Source organism: Tamandua tetradactyla, chromosome 9 (assembly GCF_023851605.1).
Source record: "Tamandua tetradactyla isolate mTamTet1 chromosome 9, mTamTet1.pri, whole genome shotgun sequence".
Taxonomy (NCBI): domain Eukaryota; kingdom Metazoa; phylum Chordata; class Mammalia; order Pilosa; family Myrmecophagidae; genus Tamandua; species Tamandua tetradactyla.
The window spans coordinates 18320598-18344945 of record NC_135335.1 but is presented as its reverse complement, the minus strand read 5'-3'; the positions used below and the strand labels follow the sequence as shown (position 1 = coordinate 18344945).

The 24348-nt window shown below is 37.2% G+C and overlaps 1 pseudogene; it reads right to left on the bottom strand.

Annotated features, from left to right (window-relative positions):
* Nucleotides 1–547: 547 nt before the first annotated feature.
* The window catches only part of LOC143645566 (olfactory receptor 5AN6-like), a 30606-nt pseudogene continuing 6805 nt past the window's right edge, over nt 548–24348 (bottom strand).

Here is a 24348-nt window from a genome sequence, read left to right as displayed (position 1 = left end):
CATAGCTTCTGCCCTACAGGAATGAGTTTCATAGGGGCAAGACTCAAAATCCAGGGCTTGGTCTATTTTCTTGGGTGTCCCCACTGGTTGAGAGAGTACCTGTGGTTTTTCAGTGCTGGTTTGATCTTGTGTATGTGAAAGAACTATGCTTTTGTGCTTAGTTCCATTCTTTCCAAGCAGGAGTCTGGGGTTCTTAAAGAGAAGTGTCAAGCACTGCAGAACTGAAGGTTTCTGCTTCATGCCAATTGATCATTGCTGGTATAAGAAAGGAGCATTGAATGTCAAGACTCAAAGGTGCCACAGGACTTGCATGACACTGAGCCAGTTGTGGATTTAGATGGGTTGACTTATGTGTAGTCTTGTCAGAGCATCAGTGAGGTTAAATAATGTCAGATGCATTTCCCTTGTGTGGTGTAGGAACTTCAATTCCTCAGGGTCACTACCCTTCCATAACATTAATTATCAATGGCAATGGAAAAGTGATCTTCCCACACTTTTTAAGGGCATCTTTGACCTCCTTATTCCCCAGCTTGTAAATCAAGGGATTCTATCTCACGTAGAAGACTGATGCCATCTTGTCATAGCCCAAGGAATTGCAAGAGCTGGGGATCATACAGACAAAGGGTCCTGACCCCAAAGAGAAGGGCACACACTCTCAGGTGAGAAACACAGGTGTTAAAGGTCTTATCTACCTTCAACTTCGGTGGTCTTCAGGATAGTGGCAGTAATATAAGTATAAGGTATCACAATGACTAATACAGGTGTTATGCCCAAAATCACTGCTTTCACAAACTTCATGACTTGTAGGAAAAAGGTGTCAGAGCAGGATAGGATAAACAATTGAGGCAGATCACAGAAAAAATGGCTGATAACATTTTGTCCATAGAAATTGAACTGATGGAAAGCAAACAATTGGATCAGTGAACTAAAGATGAGTTATATAGGCTCCAGCCACAACATGCACATAGAAGATTGAGGGTTATGGTGGTTGTGTAGAGCAGAGGATTACAAATGGCAGTGTATTGATCATAAGCCATGGCTGCCAGAAGACAGAACTCAGTCAAGCTCAGGCTAGTGAAAAAGAAGTACTGCTTGATGCACACCATAAAGAAGATGGATTTGTGCTTCTGGAAAGAGTCTGTGAGCATTTTTTGGGTTGTGGAGGTAACAGCAGAAATCTAAGAACAAGTTGCTGAAGAATTACATGGGTATGTCTAGGTGAGAGTTCATCCTAATAAAGATGATGAGACCCAGGTTCCAGGCTACTGTGAAGTGATAAGTCACCAAGAATACTTTAAAGAGGATAATCTCGAGTTTGGGAAAATCTGAGAATTCCAAAAGGGTGAATTGAGTATCTGTTGTATTGTTCCTTTCTCCAGCCATTGTCTTGAAGTTTCTTCAGTCTGCAGAAAAATCACTGGATTACTGATGGACTATTGTTTTTTTGCATGCAAGAACTTATTTATATTTGTGTTGTTAATTAGTGGGACACATGAGTCTGTACAACCCCTTTCAATCATGTTCACCTTCAAAATGGCAATATTATTTATAGACCCAGTAGTGAATTGCCTTCACTTCTAATGATGGACTATTTTTGTGTGTGTGTGCCTTTCAAACTTAGTTTTTTCACTTTAAAATTTTTATTTATTCATTTTTTTATTAATTAAAAAAATTAACAGCAAACAAGCAAAACATTAAGATATCATCCCATTCTACATATACAATCAGTAATCCTTAATATCATCACATAGTTGCATATTCATCATTTCTTAGAACATTTGATTCGATTTAGAAAAAGGAATAAAAAGACAACAGAAAAAGAAATGAAACAATAACAGAGAAAAAAAAGATTATACATACCATACCCCTTACCCCTCGCTTTCATTTATCACTAGCATTTCAAACTAAATTTAGTTTAACATTTGTTCCCCCTATTATTTATTTTTATTCCATATGTTCTACTCTTCTGTTGATATGGTAGATAAAAGGAGCATCAGACACAAGTTTTACACAATGATGGACTATTTTAATATCATGAAAGTTGCTTGTTTTGAATATGGTCTCATGTTTGAGACAAAAAGTGATCCATAGTCAAGGTAACTTTTTAAGCAATCTAAAAATTATTTGTTAAAAATATTGGAATTCCATTTCCAAATTGCTATTAACAGTTTAGGTTATATTCTTGCAATATTTTTTCTACATCCACATACACACAGATGTTGCAAATTGTCTAAAAGGTTTGATAATGCCCCTTGCCATCTAGTTCAGGTTTGCTAAAGCTGCTGAAATGTAATATACCAGAAATGGGTTGGCTTTTTCAAAAGGGATTTATTAGGTTACTAATTTGCAGTTCTAAGGCCATAAATGTGTCCAAGCTAAGGCATCAATGAGAGGCTACCCTCACTGAAGAAAAGTCGATGGCATCTGGAGTACCCCTGTCACATGGGAAGGCACATGGTGATGTCTGCTGATTCTTCTCTCCTGGGTTGGTTTCAAAATGGCTCTCTCAGCTCCTGTGTGTCTTTCTAACATCTCCTGGGAGCATTTCCTTTGTCTCTTAGGTTTTCTTAGTTCTCTCCAAAATGTTTCTTTCTTAAGGGACTCCTGTAAGTGGGTTAAGACCCACTTTGAATGGGTGGGGTCCCATCCTCTTGGAAACAACTTAATCAAAAAGCCCTACCCAACAGTAGGCCTACCCCACAAAATTGGATTAGAAGAATATGGCTTTTCTGGGGTACATAACAGTTTCAAACTAGCATAGTATCTTGTTATCAACAGTTTTAATCTTTGACAAAATACTGGTAAACATATTAATTTAGTTTTTTAAAAGTTGCATTTATTTTAGTGATTTTCTCATATGCATATTGTGCTTATTTGTTCAGTAGGATTGTTCAATTTAATTATAGGAACCCTTTAAATATCAAGGATGGTAACCCTTTGTCCCTCACACATGTTACTGACTAATTATTTTCCAAGTTTATCATTAATTATCAGCACTGTTTACAGTGTATTTTTCTATACAGATTTTTTTCTGGGTTAATTTTTTGTGTGTGATTTTTATGGCTCCTGATCTTGGTATTTTATTGATAAAAATCTCTTCCCACAAGAGTATAAAATCAACCTCTGTTTTTTAGTTACTTCGTATTTTTATATTTACACTTAATATTTCTGGGAAAGTTTAGGTGCCTAGTAGGAGGCATAAATCTGAGATTCGGCTTTGTTTTTTTTTTTCAAACTGATAGTCACTTGTCCCAACACAACTAATTGAATGATTTTGCTACTGATTAAAGCCACTCTTATGATGAAACTGTTTATTGAGTCCCTATTTTGGTTCATTTTCTTTCAGTCCATGTGCCATCTGTCCAGTCCTGCAGCACATTTTACTAATTACCTATAATAATATTTTATTAATAAATTATAAAACATTTTGATAACTGAGTGGAAAATTTTTTTGATGGTTCTCATATTTATGCCTTGAAAAGATCTTTGTATGTGCTCATCAAGATGAATAAAACAGAATTTCATTTTTATATTAATTTGAGAACTATAATAGATCAAAATTCCTTCTTGCTCAGTTGTTAAATTATAGAACAGATAACACTAAATATTTTTGTTTTTTTGTGACATGGGCAGACACCGGGAATTGAACCCAGGTCTCCAGCATGGCAGGTGGGAACTCCACCTGCTGAGCCATCGTAGTTCATACACTAAATATTTTTATAATATTATAATAATAAGAACACTATCAAATTGGACTGAAGCCCCTGGATCTAGTGACATATACTCTAGGTTCCCCAATCTGTTCTACATTGCTATAACTTCGCTGTGTATTTTAACTTTCTTAAAATGAAGTATTGATTGCTATTCTTGTATCAAAGGAATTTGCTTTATGTTTAAATGAGCAATGCACATTGAAAGAAGAGTGATCTAATATCCTAAGATATTAGTGTGATTTTAATTCCCCAAGAAAAGGATTATTTAACTGTGTGGGAAGGGAAAATTGGACATTGTCTCAATACCATCTATCAATACCCCTGTCCATGCCACAAGATCCAGGTTATGTTCCTACAGCAAGGTCTGAATCATATACTACATAGGTTTAAAATATATTCATTAGTGATAGAAAGATTCCATCAGCTAAATATTTAGTGAATCTACATTTCAAGAAATCAGCAAGTGATTCTTTTGGAAACCGTAGTTACTGTGGTATTTCCATGGTAAGGTTTGTATCTGTCTTCAGAAGATACTGAGGCCATAGGTCCTGAAGCCATAAACTTATTTTTGAGATTGAAAAAAATGCTATCAGTGAATCTGGTTTGGTCTTGGTTCTTTACATCATTGACAGATATGTTTTTGTTTTCATTGTTGTTTTTAATGAAAAGGTAGATAAAAAGTAAAATACCCATTGTGGTATTTTTTTTTCTAATTCAGTGACAAATGAGGAAATAATATGAAAATACTTAGCTGATGATGATTTAATGATAGGAATAAAAACACCCAGTAGTTGAGATAGTTGTATAAATGGAAAAATAAAAGTAGAGGTTATTTCATATGGATTCTTGAAGTCATTTTTATTTCAATTCCCCTTTTATTGTTTGTTTCTTTTTCCCATTGTCCATTGAAGATTAAACATATGACAACCAAAATTATTGGCTGTGATTAGAAATATGGGACTCAGAACAGTGGAACAAATGCTGCTCCTTTACTCTGCTTTGAAGCTGTGAAATAGGTCAGCTGGTCAAGCTGTAGTAGTGAAAGTCAGATTACCAGTGATATCAAGGAACAATGTCAAACACAGTAACCAGACAGAATCTTACAAATTTCACATCTTTAGAGTTTTTCCTATGGGTTATCACTGCAACACAATGTTTTCAGAACCCAATACAAAAAAAAAAAAAGAAAAAGAAAAAGAAATACAGGAAAAATGAATTTAGTAGAGGTGGGGCAGGATGGTGGCATAGGGAGATGTGGAATTTAATTAGTTCTTTAAAGCAGCTAGTAAATAGCAAGGAACTGTCTAGAACAACAGTTTGGGGGATATCTATGACACATTGTATACCATTCTGAAATGGGTAGAAGTGCTAAGCTCACAGCACAAAACTGCAAATACCCTCCCCGAAACTGTGGAGTTTGCCATCTCTCCGCCACTCCCACAGCAGGCTGTGTTGGAAACATTTCCCCATGGGAAAAGAAACAGTCTCTACTAGGAGCAAGGGAAGGTAGCTTAACCAAGCTCCAACTGTGGTTTTAATTAATATATTTGGACTGTGGAATATAAGCGCTGAGCACAGATAAACTCAGAGTAAGCAAGAAAGGAACCCTGAGGTCTCTCCCAACAGAGAGGAAGTGAGGCTAATAAAAAAGTAGAGGCTTTTGGAGTCAGCTGAGCTCAGAATAAAAGAAAATGGCTGTGCCCAAAGAAAGGAGGCACACAGAGCCAGGTACCACTCTGACTCTTGATTGGCAGATCTTGGGGACTAGGGGTAGACTCTGAAAGGGATTCCTCATTTTTATTTCATTTTTTAACTCTTCTGAGTAGCTTATCAGGGAAAATTTCAGGAATTTTCAATTGTCAGCACTGACCAAGGCAAGGGTGGAGTTAAGATGTACCTGAGAAACATAGTAACCAATCAAGTGAAAGAGATAATTCCCTAAGGGAGTACTTTCCCCAAGAAAAGGAAAGGCAGTGTCCAGCTTAGGCAGTGGCTTTCATTTAGAGAATTCAGATCTTTGGAAGAACTAAAAGCAGAGACATAAATGTATGTTAACCCAGTAGTGATTATGGTGGTATTTTTCATGATTTGCAATAGATGGAGGTGGCCTAAGGGTACATTGACTGATGAATGGAAAGATAAACTGTGGTGTATGCAGACAAGAGCATACTGAGTGGCTGCAAGAAGGAATGAAGTTGTGAGGCATGCAACTATATGAATGAATCTTGAGGAGAGAATGTTGAATGAAGCAAGCCAGAAACAAAAAGACAAATATAATCCCTCACTAATATGAACTAACTAAATTGTGCCAACTCTGAAAATGCAGTAGCTTTTTTAGAAAGTGTTTTTATGAAATATTCCAAAATATTTTAGGAAAAGAGCCTTACAAAAATAAAAGAATTTTCAGCAAAAATATTTTTCTTGTAATGTAATTCCTGATATTTTACTAATTTCCCATTTACTAGATCCAACTTGCACAGTAATCATAATTTTTGTTCCTGAATCCTTCCTGATTTTTCACTTTTCTCAATCCCATTCTTTGTGTTATCTGCTCAGATAATGGTCACTCTATTAAGATAATTATAGAAAATACTTATATATATCTTGGTATATGCCAGGCACTAATCTAACACTTGTACATTTTCTTTATTTCAGTGAGCAAATGGAGAGAAAACTTCAATGTGAGACCTTTGAAAATATTCTGCAGATAAAATCATATAAAAACAAGAGCTGACATTTATTTAAAACTTTCTATATGTCCGGAATTATTCAAAGATTTCAACAAGTAAATTAACTCATTTATTTCTCTCACCAGAATAGGGAGAACAGATAATAAGCAATAAATATAATAAATAAGTTCCATAGTATGAACTGAATTAAGTGCTTTGGCAAAAAGCCCAGCAGAACAAAGGAACTGTGGGGGAGTGGGAGAGCAGGTTGCAGTTTTAAATAGGTAGTTAGGGTAAACCTCAATAAGAAGTGACAGCTGTGTAAAAACTTGAAGGAGATGAGGAGGGTGTATAACTGGGGGAAGAAAAGCCCATGCAAAGGCCCTGAGGCTTAGAATATCTGATATGTTCAAAGCCTGCAAGTGTGGCTGGAATAGAGTGAAGAGAAGATAGAGACCAATTTTAAGTTTAGTAGTGAAATCCCAGTAGGAATTGCTGGTGTACATACCAGGAAAGTAGCAGTAGCAGTTGTGAGAAATAGTCAGATTCTGTATATAGTTTGAAGGCTGACCCTACATAATTTCTAAATAGATTACATTTAGCCCATGAGGATGAAAAGATTGAAGAATGATCACAAGTTTTTTGGCTTCAACTACTGGAAGAATAGAATTGTCATTGATTGACATAGACAAAAGAATTAGGGGAGAAGATTTCCATGGTGGTAGGAAAGAATAAACTGCTCATTTTTAGACATGTAGAAAAGAGGAACATAGAAATTAAGTAAAAATATTGAGTAGATTGTTGAATATTGAAATACGGGGTTTGAGAGAGGGATTTATGGTAAATATTTACATTGGAAATTGTCAGCATTCAGATGATGTTGAAAGCTGGATAATATTATCAATGAAGTGAGTCTAAAAAGGGAAGAAAAGTGGACAAAGGATGAGTTAGGCTTAAGGTACTCCAATGTTAAGGTATCAGGGAGGACACAAAGAATCAGAAAAGTGGACTGAGGAGCAGCACCCATGAAGGTAAGAGGGAACAAGAGAGAGTGGTGTCCTGGAAGTCAGGTGAGGACAGTGCTTTGAGGAGGAAGAAGTGATCAACCAGGCCAAACAGGGCTGATGGTTTATGAAAAAATGAGACTGAGAATTGGTTATTGAACCTAGCAATGGGGATATCACTGGGGACCTTGGCAAGTACACTATTGATGAAATCTTGGGGTTGAAGGCCTGATTGTAGTGGCCTTAAGTGAGACAGGAGAAATTGAAGATAGAGAGTGTAGACAGCTCTTTCAAGTTTTGTTGAAAGTGGGGCAGAGAAATGAGGCCATGGTTGGCAGGGAAAGATTGGTAAAGGCAAGTTTTGTTGCTGTTGTTGTTAAAGATTGTTGAAATAAAAGCATGATTGTATACTCTTATCATCTGATTAGATGTTTATGTATAAATTGCATGTATCAAATACATTTAAGAGAAGGCTAACTTGCTTATTTTTTAGCTGACATAACATCCCTTCAAATATCTCTATAAAGACAAGATGATAACCAGTCAGTTCAAACATCAAGGAGGACTTCTGCTTCTGGGAAGATGGAGTAGACATACTTTCTCTATTTACCCCATTAAGCAATACCAAAAGCCCTGGATATTTTATATAAAAGAAATATAAGAAGATTGTGAAAAGTAGAAGAAAAAAAAAGCCAACCATCTAGGGACATCAAGGCTCAGGATTGCATGATGGTGAGTTTTCTTTTTGCCCTGTATATCCCAGACGTAGAGCTAAAGTAGTTGGAAATTCAGGAAGATCAATGGTTGCAGACAATAAAAAAGAAAAATCCTGGCAAAATCCTGCTCTCTCTAGCCAAAAGACTGGGAAAAGGACAGCCTACCAATGAAGAAAATTTAGATAATAATGCTCAACTCCAGCTAACTACTACAGAAAAAAATGGTGACCCACCCCCACCCAAACCAGCAAAGGTTAAGTGGAGAATATGGAATTTCACATTTGCATGGTTATAACATGACATTCCAATACCCTTATCAGTGTGGAGTTGGAGAAGGCAAAGTAAGAAGTTGATCCTTTCATCCACGGTAGCCTAATATAATGTCGACCACCCCTTCATAATGTCAGTGGAGAGCATGTGGGGAGCAGGAATTCCCAGCCCTGCCTGAAAGTATTGAGGACCTACTTCCCCTCACGTACAAGCCAAATAAGGAGCCTGAACTTCTACCTCCACCTGGAAATAATGATACAGAGCCCCTCTTCTCCTGTCAGTGCAGTGCAAAAAAATAAATAAATAAAATAAGTCAAAACTGAAGATTTAAATAAGATCCTGAATCATACATTATTATATGAAAATTCCCAGGATTCAATTGATAAACCATGTCACATTAAGAACCAGGAAGATCTCAAAAAGAATGAATAAAGAAAATCAATGGAAGCCAACATAGAGATGATAGATGTCAAAATTATATGATAAAAATTTTAAAATGGCCATGATTAAGATACTTCATTGAGTTATTATGAAAATGCTTGAAACAAATGAAAAAATAGGGATTTTCAGCAAAAAAATGAAGTCTCCACATATAAGAGACCTACAAAAGAATCTAATAGAAATTTTTTAGTGAAAAACAGAATAACTGAATTAAAAAGCTTACTGGATAAGCTCAATAGAAGAATGGAGGGAGTAGGGGAAAGAATCAGTGAACTGGAAGACAGCATAAAAGGAATTGCTAAATTTGAACAACAGAGACAAAATAGACTGAAAATAATGAAAGCAAAAATTTTAACACTGTATGATGTAGCTCTAACTGTATATAGAGGACATAATTAAGATAATTATGTTATAAACAGGGGAGGGTGAAGGGATGTAAAAAGAGGTAAGATTCTTATACTGCACTTGTGCTGGTAAAATGACACCAGTAGGCCATGATAAGTTATTAATATTATCATATAATACCTAAAGAAACCACTATAGAAGCTACATTAAGAGATATACTAGAAAACATTACAGATAAACCAGATGGAATTGTAAAAAATGTTGAAGTAACACAGAAAATCAGGAAAAAGAAATAGATAAATAGAAGAACAGAGAGAATAAACAGAAATAAAAAATAAAATCACAGGCAAGCTATAACATATAAATAATTACATGAATATAAGTGATTGAACTACACTGTGGTGGGACTGTGATTAGGACACAGTGATTAAGACAAGATGACCTTGTCCTAATTTCCAGAACCTGTGAATATATTACATTGTATATGTGATTAAGCTAAAGATATTGAGATGGGGCTGATATCTTGGGTTATTTGTTTGGCCTTAATGTTATTACAAGGGTCTTTATAAGAGAGAGGCAGGAAAGTGATAACAGAAGCAGAGGAAGGCAAGGAATAAGACTAATTTCTTGAAACTGGAAAAAGCAGTGAATGGATTCTCTTTTAGAGGCTCCAGAAGGAACATATCTCAACTAACACCTTAATATTAGCTTATATGTCTGATGACCAGAAGTGTAAGATAACAAATTTGTGTTGGTTTAAGCTTCTATATTTGTGGTAATTTGACACAGCAGAAAGATACTGTTCTAGATTGCCAGCTACTGGAATGCAATATACCAGAAATAGAATGGCTTTTAAAAAGGGGAATTTAAAGAGTTGCTAGTTTACAGTTCTAAGGCTGAGAAAATATCCCAATTATAACAAGTCTGTGGAAATGTCCAGTCAAAAGTGTCCGGGGAAATATACTTTGGTTTAAGAAGGCTGATGAAGTTCAGGGTTTCTCTCTCGAGTGAGAAGGCACATGGCGAACACAGTCTGAATTTCTCTCTCATCTGGAAAGGCACATGGTGAACATGGCGTCATCTGCTAGCTTCTTCTCCTGGCTTCCTGTTTCATGAAGTTCCCCAGGAGGCATTTTCCTTCTTCATCTCCAAAGGTTGCTAGCTGATGGACTCTGCTTCTAGTGGCTATGTCATTCTGCTCTGCTCTCTTGGAATCTCTCATTCTCCAAAATGTTTCCTCTTTTCTAGGGCTCCAGAAACTAATCAAGACTCACCCAAATGGGCGGAGACATGCGTCTCCCTAATTTAGCTTAACAACCACTCTTGACTAAATCACATCTCCAGGGAGATGATCCAATTACATTTCAAACATACAATAACTGAATGGGGATTAGAAGAAATGACTGCCTTTACAAAATGGGATTAGAAAATGGCTTTTCTAGGGTACATACATCATTTCAAACAAGCACAGATACATACCCCAATTAAAGGACAAAGATGAACAGAGTGAATTCTAATTGAGAAACATGATCCAATTTTGTGCTATCTACATAAACTCACTTAAAATGTAATAGTATAGGAAGCTTAAAAGTAAAAAAATGGAAAAATGTATACAATGAAAACAGCCAAAGGAAAACAGGGGTGGTAATATTAATATCAGGTAAAATAGACGTTAGAGTAAAAACAATCATCAGAGACAGAGACACATAATAGACAAATACACAGTTACTATTAGAGAATCAGAATCTTCACTCAATAATTGATGAAACAACTACCCTGATGCAAAGAAATAGCAGAGCTCAGTGCCACCATCCAACAGCATCTAATTAACCTTTATAGAATAATTTACACAACAACAGCAAAATACAAATTCTTTTCAAATACTTACAGAATATATAGCAAAATAGACCATATACTGGGTCATGAAAAACTCCTACAAATTAAAAATAAAAAGCGAAATCATACAAAGTGCATTCTCTGACCACATTAAAATCATACTAGAAATCAATAACAGGAAGATAAAAGGAAAATCTCAGAACACTAGGAAACTAAACAATACATTTCTAAATAACCTGTGGATTAAAGGAAAGCTCAGAAAAGTTCAAAAATATATGTTGAATCAAAGGAAAATGAAAATAAAGCATGCCAAGATTTGTGGGACAAAACAGTGCTGAGAAGAAAAATTATAGCACCAAATGTTTACATTAGAAAAAGGGAAAGATCTCAAATCTAAATTAAGGTCAACGCAAGAACCTAAAAAATGAAAAATAATAAGGGTAAAAATCAAGACAAAACTAAAGAAAATCAGTTAAACAAATAGCTGGTTCTTTGGAAAATCAACGAAATACTCAAGCCTCTACCAGGACTGGCAAATAAGACAGAGACACAAATCATTAATATAAGAAATTAAACAGGGAATATCACTATAGACTGCAGAGAGCAAAAGTTTAAAAGGGAACATTGCAAACAATCCTACACACATAAATCTGACAACTTAGATGACATGGTTCATTCCTTGAATAACACAAACTAACATAAATCATCCAATAGGAAACAGATAATTTCAATAGTCCTAGAGCAATAAGGAAATTGGTATTAATAATCTAAAAACTCCCAGAAAGGAAATACCTAAGCCAAGATGACTTCACTAGAGAGTTGTATCAGATCTTTAAAGAATTAAAATAAATTATGCACCATCTCTCCTAGAAAACAGAAGAGGCTGCAACATTTCCAATTCATTTTATGAAGCTAATATAATTATATAAAAAACCCCACAAAGACCTTATCAGAAGAGAAATCTACAGGACAATAATCTTCGTGAATATAAAATTTAAAAATCGTTAACACGATTAAGAAAACAGAATTCAGCAATGTGCAAAGATAACTAACCACCGTGATCAAATATAAGTTATTCCAGAGATGCTGTTTCAGTATTCAAAATTAAATCAGTGCAAAAAATAAAAAACTCAATCAGTGCAAACTACCATATTAACAGGTGAAAGAAGAAGAGTATCACATGACACTCAATTGATGGAGAAAAAGCATTTAACAAGACTCATCATTTTAAGAACTGAAAAAAGATTAATAGAGAACTTATTAAACTAGATAATGTTTATCTATAAAAAACTATAGTTAACATATAATTAACATTATAGTTAATGGTTGCAATTGAATGTTTTCTCCCTAAGACTGCGAGCAAGACAAGAATGTCTTCTTACACCACTCTTTGCAATACACTGCTGGAAATTCTAGCCAGTGTAATATGGCAAGAAAAGATAAAAAAGGATACAGATAGTGAAGGAAAAAGTAAGACTGTCTCCATTTCTATGCATTGAAAGTCCCAAGAAATCCACAAAAAATTTGGCAAGTTTGTAGGCTACAAGATCAACATGCAAAAATCAATTATTAGGAGGTGCAAGGGTAGTTCAGTGACAGAAATCTCACCTGCCGTGCGGGTTTGATTCCTGGTCCATGCACTTCCCAAAAAACAAACAAGCAAGCAAAAATAAACAAACAAAAATCAATTGTGGGGGATGCAGTGTAGTTCAGTGGTAGAATTCTTGCCTGCCTTGTGGGAGACCTGGGTTTGATTCCCAGCTCATGCACTTCCTGAAAAACAAACAAGCAAGAAAAACAAAGAAAGAAAAACAAACAAACAAAAATTTAACAATAATGGTGCTTCAATAATGGGATACTTACATAGAAAAAGAAATGAAATATGACCCCCCTCCAAATAGCATACAAAAAAGAAATCAATTGTATTTCTATATACTAACAATAAACTCATGGAAATCTAAAATAAAAATAACTGTAATTTACCATGTCACAAAAATGAAATAGGTGTAATTCTAACAAATCATGGATATGTTAAAAAATAGAAAACACTAAGAAAAATATCAAAGATCTAAGTAAATAGACAAACTGTGTTCATAGACCTGCACACTCAGTACAGTAATGCTGTGAATTCTTCCCAAATTGATATACAGGTTTAATGCATTTTATATCAAAATCTCAGCAAGATATTTTGTAGAAATAGATAAGATTATTCTAAAATTCACATAGGAAAGCAAAGAACTAGAATAGCTAAAAAATTTTGAAAGAGAAGAATAAAGTGGTAGGGCACAGTTGGTCCAATTTCAAGACATTATGTAGCTATAGTATATAAGATGATGTACTAGTGCTGAGGGATGATGGAAGAGAACAGAAGAAATACAAAGAGACTAGCATGAATGTACCCAATTGATTTACCAAAGAGGTTCAAAAGCAGTTGAAAGGAGGAAAAATAGACTTTTCAACAAATGGATGCTGGAGTAATTTGACATTCATAGGGAAAGAAAAGAATCTCAACATCAATCTCACACCTTATACAAAAATGAACTTAAAGTGGATCATCAATTTAAATGTAAAATATGAGACAGTAAAACTTAAAAAAAAATTAGAAAATTACCAAGACATAAGGCTAGATCATAGTTTTTAGACTTGACACCCAAAGCATAATCCAGGTGGGTTGTGCCATGCAAGCTCAGAAGCTTTGGTTGCTGTGCTGGTATGAAAGGATGTATGTCCCCTAGAAAAGCCAAGTTTTAATCAAAATCCCATCTCATAAGGGCAGACTATCCCTATTCAATACTGTATGTTTGAAACTGTAATCAGATCATCTCCCTGGAGATGTGATTTAATCAAGAGTGGTTATTAAGCTGGATTAGGTGATGACATGTCTCCACCCATTTGGGCGGATCTTGATAAGTTTCTGGAGTCCTATATAAGAGGAAACACTTTGGAGAATGAAGGAGATTTGGAGAGAACAGAGAATGCTGCAGCACCATGAAGCAGAGAATCCAATAGCCAGCACATTGGAGATGAAGAAGGAAAATGCCTCCTGGGGAGCTTCATGAAACAGGAAGCCAGGAGAAGAAGCTAGAAGATGATGCCGTGTTTGCCATCTGCCCTTCCAGATGAGAGAGTAACCCTGACCATGTTCACCATGTTCCTTTCCAGATGAGAGAGAAACTCTGACTGTGTCATCATGTGCCTTTCCATTTGAGAGAGAAACTCTGAACTTTATCAGCCTTCTTGAACTGAGGTATCTTTCCTTGGATGCCTTTGATTGGACATTTCTATAGACTTGTTTTAATTGGTCTCAGCCTTAGAACTGTAAACTAGCAACTTATTAAATTCTCCTTTTAAAAAGCCATTCTGTTTGTGGTATATTGCATTCCGGCAGCTAGCAAACTAAAACGGTTGCCAATTGAAGGTGGGTTTTCCACTGGTGCTCCAATATCAACTGTATTGAGCCTGTGGAGTCCATTAGAACACTGAGTAGCACCCAGGGAAGAGTGGAAGGAAGAGGCTGATAAATTGCAGTAAATACCAGTGATTGCACTCTCTGGGAAGTGCCTATCATTCCCCAAACCCAATCTTATGGCTTGTACAGCATGCCGGTACTGGTATGGAACATAAAGACTTAGTTTCCCAAGATCTGGGGATGTGTAGCCTGAACACTGATCATTGCTTTTACTTAGCTACTTCAAATCACTTGCAGTATGGCTCGGAGGGTGGCCATTGTTTCAAACCCCTGCCCCTCACCGACAAATAGGGCAGAGGAGAATTCAAGACGGTATGTTTCTTCAGAACTGAAGATGACAGTTAAAGGGCTTCATTTATTGGGCACTTGCTTGCCGAGTCAGAGAAAGCATAGATTTAGGAACCCAGAGGAGAAGCTCCAGGTGCAATTCCTGGTCTTTTTCTCATCCCCTATGCGGGTGAGTTTGAATCCTACCAGAGCTCCACTTGTGGGTCCCTAACTTTGTTCCTGCTGGGAAAGACTGACTTTGGAAACTCTTTTCCAGTGTGCCCCACTCTGAGAATTTGCCCTCCAGTCAAAAGCAGATTGCGACAAGGAAAGCAGACTAAGAAGCAATTGAGTATGGCAGCCTAGGACAAAGGCTTACCTACTTTATGTGCTGTGCAGGAGAGAAAGTCTGTTCCCTGGGGAATAGAAGAGATATTCATATTTATAACCCTAAATGCTACATTAAAAGAGAAAGAGACCTAACCTCAAAACTGGAGTAACTAGAAAAAAGAACAAACTAAACCCAGGCAAACAGAAATAACAAAGCTTACAGTGGAGGTAAATGGAATAGAGAATTAAAAAAATAATAAAAAGAATCAACAAAACAAAGTTATTTCTTTGCAAAGGTCAATGAAAGTGAAAAAACCTTTAGTTAGATTGAAGAATAAAAAAGAGAGAGGATACAAATAACTATGATCAGATATAGAAAGGTTACATTATTTCCAACCCCACAAAAATAAAAAGGATTATGAGAAGATACTATGGACAACTGTATGCCTGCAATTTAGATAACCTAGATGAAATGGAAAAAGTCCTAGAAACACAAAAATTACCTCTACTGGCCCAAGAAGAAATAGAATATCTCAACAACCAATGACTAGTGATGAGATTGAATCAGTAATCAAAACCACCCCCTACAAAGAAAACCCAGGACAAGATGGCTTCACAGGTGAATTTTACCAAACATTCTCAGAAGAATTAGTACCATTCCTGCTCAAACTCTTCCAAAAAACTGAAAAAGAGGAATAATTCCTGTTTTGGTTTGCTAAAGGCACCAGAAAGCAACCTACTAGAAATGAGTTCGCTTTTTCAATGGGGATTTATTGGTTTACAAATTTACAGTTCTCATGCCATGAAAATGTCCAAATTCAGGCCTCAAGAGAAAGATATCTTCTCTGAGGAAAGGCTGCTTGCATCCAGGGTTCCTCTGTCACATGAGAAGGCACAAAGTGATGTCTGCTGATCCTTCTCTCCTGGATTCCAGTTTCAATGGCTTTCTCTCTATCAGCTCCTGTTGGTCCTTCTTAGAATCTCCAAGGTGTTTCTCTTTTAAAGGACTCTAATAAAGGATCAAGCCCACCCTGAATGGGCTGGGTCATTTCTCAATTAAAACAATCCAATCAAAAAGTCCCACCCACAAAAAGTCTGCCCTCATAGGGATGGTCAAAAGAACATGGGCTTTTGTGGGATACATAATAGCTCCAAACCAGCAAACTCCCTAACTCATTCTATGAGGCCAACATCACCTTCAGTCCAAAGATAGATAAAGATACCATGAGAAAAAAAATTACAATTATGTTAAAACACTGAATGAAGCTGAGTGTGGGAACGATAGAAGGAGGAGGGCTGGGGACACAAATGAAATCAGAAAGAAAGATAGATGATAAAGACTGAGATGGTATAATCTAGGAATGCCTGGAGTGTATAATGATAGTTACTAAATGTACAAATTTTAAGAATGCTTTTGCATGAGGAAGAACAAAGGAATGTCATTACTGCAGGGTCCTCAAAATAGATGGTAATTAATAGCTTAAAATTTCAACTTATGTTGTGAGACTAAAGCAAAATAATGTTTATTTGGTACAAAATTTATATTTTGACTAGTGCATTTCCTAATATAACTTATGTAGACAGCTTAATTGAACACCATAAGTACATGGAACCTTGAGTAGGACATGAGATTTTATTGGTTTGCCCAGAGTGATGACCCGTTAAATCCCAGAGTAATTTGAACAGTGAATAAAAAAGTATTTGCAAAGCCCCCTTTGAGGAATGGTGAGAACAGGGGAAAATTCAACTTCCCTAAGTTAAATTCTTGATATTCTCACAAGCAGTGTAGACAACCAAAGCTATACACTGAGCCCCCAGTCTTGGGGTTTGTTCATATGAAACTTAACCCCACAAAGGATAGGTCAAGCCTACTTAAAATTAAGCCTAAGAGGCACTGCCAAGAGAACCTCTTTTGTTGGTCAGATGTGGCGTCTCTCTCCAGCCAACGCAACAAGCAAACTCACCACCCTCCCTCTGTCTACGTGGGACGTGACTCCCAGGGGTGTGGACCTTCCTGGCAACGTGGGACAGAAATCCTAGAATGAGCTGAGACTCAGCATCAAGGGATTGAGAGAACCTTCTCGACCAAAAGGGGGAAGAGTGAAATGAGACAAAATGTCAGTGGCTGAGAGATTTCAAACAGAGTCAAGAGGTTATCTTGGAAGTTATTCTTACACATTAAGTAGATATCACCTTGTTATTCAAGATGTAATGGAGATGCTGGAGGGAACTGCATGAAAATGTAGAGCTGTGTTCCAGTAGCCATGTTTCTTGAAGATGATTGTATAACGATCAATTATCGTTATACAATATGACTGTGTGATTGTGAAAACCTTGTGTCTGATGCTCCTTTTATCTACCTTGTCAACAGATGAGTAGAACATATGGAATAAGAATAAATAATAGGGGGAACAAATGTTAAAACAAATTTAGTTTGTAATGCTAGTGATCAATGAAAGGGAGGGTAAGGGGTATGGTATGTATAAATTTTTTTTCTGTTTTCATTTTATTTCTTTTTCTGAATAGATGCAAATGTTCCAAGAAATGATCATGATGATGAATATGCAACCATGTGATGATATTGTGAATTGCTGATTATATACGTAGAATGGAATGATCAAAATAGGAATGTTTGCATTTGTTAGGTGTTTTTTGGTATTTAAAAAATAAAATTAAAAAAGTTTAAAAATGCTGAAGGAGATGAAGAAAAACACAGAGAAAGAACTAAAGGATATTAGGATATCAAAGGATGGATATCAAAAGATGGTTGCTCCAAATTTCACTGGTAACAGAGAGCAACAGGAGATAGAAAGAGGGTAAGATGTTGGGTAACTGGAGCTGAAGAAATACAGACTGTGCAACAGGGCTGAATGTAAAAACTCAGAAATGGACAGCACAATATTACCTAACTGTAATACAATTATCATAAAACACTGAATGAAGCTGAATGTGAGAATGGTAGAGGGAGGAGGGCTGGGGGGCACAAATGAAATCAGAAAGAAAGACAGATAATAAACTCTGAGATGGTATACTGTAGGAATGCCTAGAGTGTAAAAAAAAGAAAGAAAATAAAATTACAGACCCATAACTCTTATGAATGTAAATGCAAAAATCCTCAACAAAATACTAGTAAAACCAATTTAATAACCCATTAAAAGAATTATAAGCATGATCAAGAGGGGTTTTTCCCAGGTATGCAAGTGTGGTTCAACATAAGAAAATTAATTGATATAATATACTACATTAATGGAAGAAAGGAAATAATGTCATGATCATCTCAATTCAGGCAGAAAAGGTATTTACAAAATCCAGCACCCCTTATTGATAAAACACTTAGAACACTAGGAATAGAAGTGTTCTACACTCTCACCATGATAAAGAGCTTGTATGAAAAACCCACAACTAACATCACACTAAATGGTAAAAGACTAAAAGCTTTCCCTCTAACATCAGGAACAAAATAAGGATACCCAATGAATCACAATTTTTCAACATTGTCCTGGAAGTTTAAGCTAGAGGAATTAGGCAAGAATAAAAAATAAAGAGCATTTAACTTAGAAAGAAAGACGTGAAACTTTCTCTATTTGATCATGACAGTACTTGACGTACAAAAAAATTCTGAAAAATCTACAGCAAAGCTACTGGAAAATGAATTCAACAAAGTGGCAGGTCACAGCAATATGCAAAAATCAGTAGTGTTTCTATACACCAGTAAGAAGCAATCTGAAGAAGAAATCAAGAAAAAATGCCATTTATAATAGTATAAAAAAGAATCATTTATCTAGGAATAAATCAATTCAAAGGTATAAAATATGCATACAAAAACTACAAACCATTGTTAAAAGTAATCGAAGATCTAAATAAATATAATGATATCCGATGTTCATGGATTGGAAGACTAAATATTGTTAAGATGCCAATTCTACCCAAAGTATTTTACAGATTCAATCAAATCCCATTAAAAATTCCAACATCCTTCTTTGCAGAAATGAAAAAGTCAGCAATCACATTTATATGGATGTGTAAATTGCCTTTAATTGCCAATGCCATCTTGAAATAGAAGAATGAAGTTGGAGGACTCACATTTTCTTATCTTAAAACTTATTACAACACCACAGTATTCAGAACAGATTGGCACTTCTGCAACAAGGAGAGACATTGACAAATAGAATGGAACTGAGAGTTCAGAAATGAACCCACACATTTATGGCCAAGTTATTTTTGGCAAGGGTGCTAAGTCTGCTCAATTCAATGAATGGTGCTGGGAAAACTGGATGTCCATAGGCAAAAAAATAAAGGTGGACCTCTATTTCACAGCATATATAAAATTCAACTCAAAATTGATCAAAAACCATATATAAGGGGGATCCAAGATGGCGTCCTAGTAAGGTACATGCGTCTTAGTTCCTCCGACTCCAAATCAACTAATAGGTGAAGAGAAACAGTACAGAACAGCTCCCGGGGCTACAGCAGGAAATGGACACACAGTGTAACCCAGTCTGGGCTGGTTAGTCTGACTGTGAAACTTGGCTGCGGTGAGTGAGATCCCTGAGCGGCGGGTGATTTCCTGAGCAGCCGCAGCTGCGGCGGTCCGAGCTAATCCCTCCCTCCTTCCCGGGCTGGCTGAGAGACGCGGAGAGACAAGCTTCCCAGCCAAGGCGGCTGGCGCCACACTTTTGCGGGCGGCTTCGAGTCTCGGCTTCGAGTCCGCGACTACGAGTCTCGGATCAGAGGGCTATCCAAAGTCTGGGCTGGCAAGTCTGACTGCAAGACTTGGCTGCGGTGAGACCCCCGAGCGGCCACAGCTGCGGCGGTCCAAGCTAATCCCTCCCTCCTTCCCGGGCTGGCTGAGAGACTCAGAGAGACAAGCTTCCCAGCCAAGGTGGCCGGCGCCACACTTTTGCAGGCGGCTTCGAGTCTCGGCTTCGAGTCCGCAGCTATGAGTCTCGGATCAGAGGGCTATCCAAAGTCTGGGCTGGCAAGCCTGACTGCGACTCTTGGCTGCGGCTAGACCCCCGAGCAGCGCGCGATTTGCCGAGCAGCCGCAGCTGCGGCGGTCCGAGCTAATCCCTCCCTCCTTCCCGGGCCGGCTGAGAGTATCGGAGAAGCAAGTTTCCCAAGCCGAGGCAGGCGGCGCCCTTCTTTTGCGGGCGGCTTCGAGTCTCGGCTTTGAGTCCACGGCTACGAATCTCAGATCAGAGGGCTATCCAAAGTCTGGGCTGGCTAGACTGACTGCGAGACTCGGCTGCGGTGAGACCCCCGAGCGGCGCGCGATTTCCCGATCAGCGGCAGCTGCGGTGGTCCGAGCTACTCCCTCCCTCCTTCCCGGGCTGGCTGAGAGTATTGGAGAAGCAAGTTTCCCAAGCTGAGGCAGGCGGCACCCCTCTTTTGCGGGCGGCTTCGAGTCTCTGCTTCGAGTCCGCGGATACGAGTCTTGGATAGGAGGGCTATCCAAGCCGCGGTAGCCCCCCCCACGGGAGGCTTCCTGGTCCGGTGGGAATCCCCCAGGCCCGCTGCAGCCCACAACCAGCCACAGGGTCCCCTCAAGCCGCGGCAGCTGACGTCCCCACCACGCGCGGCCCCTGAACCAACGGAGAGAATTGGATCCGAAATCCCCAGGCCACGGAGATCGGTGACTGGGGGAGACCCATTCCAAACACTTGAGACAAACGTGTGCCACGTGCGCCACGTACTGGGCAAGATAAGAAAAACAGATCCCAGAGATTTCACAGAAAAATCTTACAACCTTGCTGGGTCCAACATTCAGAGAAATCTGAATAAATGCCCAGACGCCAGCAGCAGAAGATAACTGTCCACGCTCAAAAGATTGAGAATATGGCTCAGTCAAAGGAACAAACCAATAGCTCAAATGAGACACAAGAGCTGAGACAACTAATGCTGAATATACGAACAGAAATGGAAAACCTCTTCAAAAATGAAATCGATAAATTGAGGGAGGACATGAAGAGGACATGGGCTGAACATAAAGAAGAAATAGAAAAACTGAAAAAACAAATCGCAGAACTTATGGAAGTGAAGGATAAAGTAACAAACATAGAAAAAATAATGGATAGCTACAATGATAGATTTAAAGAGACAGAAGATAGAATTAGCTATTTGGAGGATGGAACATCTGAATTCCAAAAAGAAACAGAAACTATAGGGAAAAGAATGGAAAAATTTGAACAGGGTATCAGGGAACTCAAGGACAATATGAACCGCACAAATATACGTGTTGTGGGTGTCCCAGAAGGAGAAGAGAAGGGAAAAGGAGGAGAAAAACTAATGGAAGAAATTATCACTGAAAATTTCCCAACTCTTATGAAAGACCTAAAATTACAGATCCAAGAAGTGCAGCGCACCCCAAAGAGATTAGACCCAAATAGGCGTTCTCCAAGACACTTACTAGTTAGAATGTCAGAGGTCAAAGAGAAAGAGAGGATCTTGAAAGCAGCGAGAGAAAAACAATCCATTACATACAAGGGAAACCCAATAAGACTATGTGTAGATTTCTCAGCAGAAACCATGGAAGCTAGAAGACAGTGGGATGATATATTTAAAATACTAAAAGAGAAAAACTGCCAACCAAGACTCCTATATCCAGCAAAATTATCCTTCAAAAATGAGGGAGAAATTAAAACATTCTCAGACAAAAAGTCACTGAAAGAATTTGTGACCAAGAGACCAGCTCTGCAAGAAATACTAAAGGGAGCACTAGAGTCAGATACAAAAAGACAGAAGAGAGAGATATGGAAAAGAGTGTAGAAAGAAGGAAAATCAGATATGATATATATAATACAAAAGGCAAAATGTTAGAGGAAAATATTATCCAAACAGTAATAACACTAAATGTCAATGGACTGAATTCCCCAATCAAAAGACATATATTGGCAGAATGGATTAAAAAACAGGATCCTTCTATATGCTGTCTACAGGAAACACATCTTAGACCCAAAGATAAACATAGGTTGAAAGTGAAAGGTTGGGAAAAGATATTTCATGCAAATAACAACCAGAAAAGAGCAGGAGTGGCTATACTAATATCCAACAAATTAGACTTCAAATGTAAAACAGTTAAAAGAGACAAAGAAGGACACTATATACTAATAAAAGGAACAATTAAACAAGAAGACATAACAATCATAAATATTTATGCACCGAACCAGAATGCCCCAAAATACGTGAGGAATACACTGCAAACACTGAAAAGGGAAATAGACTCATATACCATAATAGTTGGAGACTTCAACTCACCACTCTCATCAATGGACAGAACATCTAGACAGAGGATCAACAAAGAAATAGAGAATCTGAATATTACTATAAATGAACTAGACTTAATAGACATTTATAGGACATTACATCCCACAACAGCAGGATACACCTTTTTCTCAAGTGCTCATGGATCATTCTCAAAGATAGACCATATGCTGGGTCACAAAGCAAGTCTTAACAAATTTAAAAAGATTGAAATCTTACACAACACTTTCTCGGACCATAAAGGAATGATGTTGGAAATCAATAATAGGCAGAGTGCCAGAAAATTCACAAATACGTGGAGGCTCAACAACACACTCCTAAACAACGAGTGGGTCAAAGAAGGAATTGCTAGAGAAATTAGCAAATACCTCGAGGTGAATGAAAATGAAAGCACAACATATCAAAACTTATGGGACGCAGCAAAGGCAGTGCTAAGAGGGAAATTTATTGCTCTAAATGCCTATATCAGAAAAGAAGAAAAGGCAAAAATTCAGGAATTAACTATCCATTTGGAAGAACTGGAGAAAGAACAGCAAGCTAACCCCAAAGCAAGCAAAAGGAAAGAAATAACAAAGATTAGAGCACAAATAAATGAAATTGAAAACATGAAAACAATAGAGGAAATCAATAAGGCCAGAAGTTGGTTCCATGAGAAAATCAATAAGATTGATGGGCCCTTAGCAAGATTGACAAAAAGAAGAAGAGAGAGGATGCAAATAAATAAGATCAGAAATGGAAGAGGAGACATAACTACTGACCTCACAGAAATAAAGGAGGTAATAACAGGATACTATGAACAACTTTACGCTAATAAATACAACAATTTAGATGAAATGGACGGGTTCCTGGAAAGACATGAACAACCAACTTTGACTCAAGAAGAGATAGATGACCTCAACAAACCAATCACAAGTAAAGAAATTGAAGCAGTCATTCAAAAGCTTCCTAAAAAGAAAAGTCCAGGACCAGATGGCTTCACATGTGAATTCTATCAAACATTCCAGAAAGAATTAGTACCAACTCTCCTCAAACTCTTCAAAAAAATCGAAGTGGAGGGAAAACTACCTAATTCATTCTATGACGCCAACATTACCCTCATACCAAAACCAGGCAAAGATATTACAAGAAAAGAAAACTACAGGCCGATCTCTCTAATGAATATAGATGCAAAAATCCTCAATAAAATTCTAGCAAATCGTATCCAACAACACATTAAAAGAATTATTCATCATGACCAAGTAGGATTCATCCCAGGTATGCAAGGATGGTTCAACATAAGAAAATCAATTAATGTAATACACCATATCAACAAATCAAAGCAGAAAAATCACATGATCATCTCAATTGATGCAGAGAAGGCATTTGACAAGATTCAACATCCTTTCCTGTTGAAAACACTTCAAAGGATAGGAATACAAGGGAACTTCCTTAAAATGATAGAGGGAATATATGAAAAACCCACAGCTAATATCATCCTTAATGGGGAAAAATTGAAAACGTTCCCCCTAAGATCAGGAACAAGACAAGGATGTCCACTATCACCACTATTATTCAACATCGTGTTGGAGGTTCTAGCCAGAGCAATTAGACAAGAAAAAGAAATACAAGGCATCAAAATTGGAAAGGAAGAAGTAAAACTATCACTGTTTGCAGACGATATGATAATATACGTCGAAAACCCGGAAAAATCCACAACAAAACTACTAGAGCTAATAAATGAGTACAGCAAAGTAGCAGGTTACAAGATCAACATTCAAAAATCTGTAGCATTTCTATACACTAGCAATGAACAAGCGGAGGGGGAAATCAAGAAACGAATCCCATTTACAACTGCAACTAAAAGAATAAAATACCTAGGAATAAATTTAACTAAAGAGACAAAAAACCTATATAAAGAAAACTACAAAAAACTGCTAAAAGAAATCACAGAAGACCTAAACAGATGGAAGGGCATACCGTGTTCATGGATTGGAAGACTAAATATAGTTAAGATGTCAATCCTACCTAAATTGATTTACAGATTCAATG